The following is a 5,113-nucleotide window of genomic DNA, read 5'->3' as shown; positions in this document are numbered from 1 at the left end:
GAAAAAAATGCCGTGATGAATTCCCAGCCCTAGTGATAAGTGATAAGTGATAAGTGATAAGTGATAAGTATAGGTATATGGATATCATGAATGAGATGAACCCTCCATGCTCCCCCGAGCCACCTTTTCAGCATCGGAGATTTTGAAGTCACGTCGGGTCCTGCCGGTGGGTTGCGTTTCAGGTTCCTAGCGCTTCCGAATGTAATTCACTCTCTTCCGGAGCAAAGTCAGATTCGGCAATTGTCCCATTACTGCTTCCGAAGTCAGCTTGGCAACCATGTTATCAACTATATTCGAAGTCTTGCACTCGGACGGAGCATCCTCGGCTCGCGCGTATAGCTCGTTCAAGTTGTGCCTCACAGTCACATCAAGGGTATCTGGAGCGTGTTCGTGCTCCGGCAAAACCTTTGGATTGACGAGATTTATGAGCTGGCTGTCTTCGATCCATGCCATCCGAGAGGCTCAGGAGAATCTCCAACTCACCCCAGGGATTTCGCCGTCAAGAATCTCAAGCCTAGCAGTACATGCTTTCTTCAGGCAGCGCCACTTTTTTCGGTCTTGTCTATTCAAGTGGCATTTCACGACGAGGACTGGCTTATTCTTGCTCGATTTTACGAATCCGAATTCAGCCGTCCCGGACATGTTGCTATCCGACTACTCGACTTTCGCATCTGCTCTTCACGGGCATCATGTACGTGGACACGTTCCTTTCTCTCGCGCGTGAAATCGTGGAGAAAACGATGACGCCGATATTTGACTACCGGAGAGCAGAATTTATTCAAACTGCATCGCGTCAACCTGCGCGCAAATCGGACACGCGCCCAAATTGAGCGCGCTCAAATTGATTGCGCGCAAATTGGACCTACGCTCAAATCGGACGTGCGCTCAAATCGGACGTGCGCTCAAATCGGACCTGCGCTCGAATCGGACCTGCGCTCAAATTGGACCTGCGCTCAAATGTTTATGCAGCGATGGCGTGCATTTGATTAGAAAATCTCCCGTGGAAATTGAGGAGTCCAAGGGAAGCTCTCACATCGGACGGAGATTCCGGTTTACGGAGACTGCGGATCGCTTCGATTTTTGAAGGATCAGCCTGGATGCCCCTGTCGGAGATTATCATGCCCATATATTTGACCTCTCGGGCAATGAACCGACACTTCTCGGAACGAAGATGGGAACCCCATTCTTCCAGTCTGCGGCAGACGTTCTCAAGCCGAAGGTCGTGGAGCCGTTGATCCGGCGCCATCACGAGAATGTCATCAAGATAGGCGAGGACGCCGACCGTCGAGACCAGCCAAGGTCTGCTTGATTGTGCGTTGAAAGATGGCCGGGGCCGTTTACAGACCGAAAACTAAGCGATGGTACTGAAACAACCCGCGATGAGTGTTGATCGTTGGTAGTACCCGGCTGGTAGCGCAGAGAGGGAGTTGAAGATCGGCGTCGGCCAGATCCAGTTGAGTGAAAACTGTGTTCCCGCTGAATTTCGCCATGATTTCTTCCATGTTCGGAAGTGGATAGTCGACGTCCTGCAGTGCTTCGTTTAGTCCTGGAGTAATCCGCGCACATGCGAATCTGGCCATTGGCCTTGCGGAATACCACAATCGGCGCGGCCCAATCCGACGAATCGACGCGACAGAGTGTACCGTTGTTGACCGAGCGGTCCAGTTCTTGATCCACGAGCTCTCGGACAGGCATTGCCAGAGGACGTGCTGGTAAGCAAACCGGGGACGCGTCTGACTTCAGGCGGAGTTCCACCTCTGTCTTCGAGCAGAGACCGAGAGTTGTTTCGAAGAGTTTTGGGAATTTGCGTTTGAGGCCATCCGTATTGAGATTGACCTGAGCAATTTCCACGGACGGAGAGGTGGAGAGAAGATCCTGAGCATAAGGGACATTTCCACCTTGTAGATCCCCGGTCTCGAATCGGTCAAATGAGAGCGACAGGATCAGACGTGTTTCTGATCGGCTCTCACTTTGCCAGAGATAGAAGTTAAGATAGTAAATAGACAGGTGTATCTTTCGGAGAGATCAGGCCCCGGAGCCAGCAGGGAAGCACTCTCCCGTGGACCTTCAGGAGCTCAAAACTGTATCTCACGGCCAGCACACAAAGTGTAGGATCACCGTCTACCAACAGCTAGTGAAGAAAAGGCACAGAATTACGGAACACAGGACTGAACACGGGGTTTCAACCCCTGAACAGCTGAGTGCCCCGACGGACTCCTACCGACGTAGTTCGAACGATCAAACGAGTGAATATAGCCGAAAAAAAAAAGAAAGAACCGCCAGTCACGTTGAGCGATAAGGGTGGCACCGTCAAATTCCGCGACACAGGGCGATTCAGGCTGATTGAGAAGCAAGTCCCAGGTATGGATCATGCGAAGATCCTCGCCGGGCTCAAACCGGGTTGCATAGCAACCATCTCGAATGTGGGCAGAGTCAGCATTGGCGACGACGGGAGCGAAATAGGAGCGGCGGCGGTGGCCAGTACCCTCATTATGGGAAAACTCCGTCAGAGGACCGAGATAGCCGACGATGAGGAGCTCATTGGGCTCTGCCTCAAGATCGCGAGGAGCACCGCCAGGAAGGACTGCGACCGAATCATGCTCCAGCCGCCGGAAGCAGAGGACCTCGGAAAGCTGCGGAAGGCATTAGGGTGCAGCATGGAAGGAGTGCAGAGCGCGGTAGAAGTGTACCTGAAATACAGCGAAACCCCCAGCCGTCTCAACAGGGGCGAAAACGCCGAGGGCCGGGAAGCCGAAGCTGAAACCACCCAACGAGAGACCCGATGTCGGGGTCTTGATGGTGAAGCATTCGAATGAGCTGAATTTCGTGGAGGCGCTCAAGAGCCTGAAGGCCAACGTGCACGTGGGCGACGACGGAGTGCAAGTGGAAGAACCGTCAATCGCCGGACCCGGAGAAATCCGGATACAAGTGAGGGAGACGAAACAGGGAGGGAAGAAGACATTCACGGAAAACCTGGCACAGAAAGCCGAGGCAATGCACATGGAGGTCAAGACCATTGCTGCGTTGGTTCCCGTAGCGATACGGGTTATTGACGCCACCGTCGACAGGGGAGAGCTGGAGGAGGCACTGATGAGGGCTGGAGTCCCAGAGGCGGACCTGGGAGATAGGGTCACCCTCGGGGAGCCTCAGGCGGGGCGCACCGGGACAAGGACGGCCATTGTCAGACTCTCGCCGACCTACGCTTTCAAGCTGATGGAACTCGAGGTTCTGCGGGTGGGCTGGTCCGGATGTAGATGCCGGATCACTCGGTTCGAACAGCCGCAATGCTGTCTCAACTGTCAAAAGTTTGGGCACCTGGCCCAGAACTGCACGGCAGAGAAGGCGGAAGGAAGAAAATGCTACCGATGTGGAGCCGAAGGCCACATAGCCAAGGAGTGAAGCGCCTCCCCGAAATGCTATGTGTGTGGAGCTGAGGGACACCGAGCCGACTCCCGGGGGTGTCCGGAGCAGAAAGAGCCGGAGTCGAAACACGCGGTGGAGCCGCCCGAACAGGCCGAAGGGGCTCTGAAGAGAAGGCCACGAAAGCGGAGTGGGAACAAGGACAAGGAGGTGGCAGAGTTAAAGGAGGAGGCGACGGAAGTGGCGGCTGTGTTAAAAGAAGTACCGCCCGCCGGCCAGCACGCAAAGGAAGAAGGAAAGGAGGCAGCAACTGGGGAAGAAGAAGTACCGGATGCTGCCCAAGAAACGGAGGGAACGGGGATAGGGGGCGAAGTACCGACTAAGCGAAACACTCAAAGGGACGCAGAGAAACCAGGGCAGAAACACCCAATAAATGATGATGATGATCAAGGCTCTGCAATGCACAGAGGCGCGCACAGGATTTTTTTTTTTCGGGGGGGGCAGAATTATTTTTCGAAGAACAAACTTTGGATGCCCCTCAGTATTCCGGTGAAATTCGGAGAACGAAAACCACGTCATAGTATCATATGATGCTTTCCATTCGAGTTTACTTTACAGATCCTGACTACATATATTCGTACAATATAACTGTATTGTATGATCGGGATTATGAGTAATGTTGAGGGCTTACAAGACCAGTTCAATTTTCCTGGGGTCCAAGGCAATGACATCGAGCACTTCCTCCGCGGTGAAAAGAACGCTGAATGTTCATCGAAGCGAGCCCGTTCAATCGATCTCCTCCCATCTTAGATCGTAGATACGTCTTCACAAGCCTTAAGGCGCTGAATGTACGCTCCGCGGAGGAGGTCGTGACCGGGAAAGTTGCGAATATTTGCAACATAAGGGCGATCTTGGGATAATCACTCGGAGAGCACTTGTTCAAGGTTTCGATGGCGGTTCCCGGAAGTTCGTTCTGAGGGACGGCGACCCACTCGGCTTGCCAACGCTCGAATTCTCCTCTCACGATGCTCGGACTGCATTCCAAGTCGTCGTCATAGAATCCAATTGTATCGATTAAGTCTTCGAAGGAGCTCTTAACTGTGAATTTCGGTACAAAACATTGCACCTTAAGCGCGCTCTGCCTAAGATCGGCGAAGAGCGATTGCAATTCTTCGATGAGACTATCAAGGTATTGAAGATACGACGAAACGCGGAAGTAATCTTCTTCAGTCTCGGCGGGATGATTCTCTCTGGCTATTTGTCGCGAACAAATGCGAGGCGATCTGACATCTACCTCAGGACTGAGACAGATTTCTTTTGCTTTCATCGAAGAGAGCGCTGAATACCGTGTCAGCGTTCTCGCGTCTCTGTTTCAATACAGACTGAACGCTATCAAGCATCGCTAAGGCAGCAAAGATGTCGAGCTCCTTAGCTTGGAGGTTGATGGAGAGAGGCAAGAAGAGCGAGGAAAAGCTCTCAATGATGAACAAAGAAACGAGGAAATCGCATCTGCAAATCGAGTTTACCAGCCGATATGCGCGCACTCCAGTATCACCTCGTTCTTGACTCAGTTCTCGGAGACTGTGAACGATGGGGATCAGGAGTTCTCTGAATGTTATGAAAGCATGGTGGCTTTCAACCCATCTGGTGGCGCATAGAGTTTTAAGGCGACGGCTCCTGGACGTGGGTGCCTCAGTTTCCACCTTGTCTTCCAAGAGTCTTATACGCGCGGAGGAGCTCGTGAAGAAATTAC

The sequence above is a fragment of the Galendromus occidentalis genome, unplaced genomic scaffold (assembly GCF_000255335.2).
Source record: "Galendromus occidentalis unplaced genomic scaffold, Mocc_1.1 scf7180000076510, whole genome shotgun sequence".
NCBI lineage: Eukaryota > Metazoa > Arthropoda > Arachnida > Mesostigmata > Phytoseiidae > Galendromus > Galendromus occidentalis.
This window is presented reverse-complemented; position numbering follows the sequence as displayed.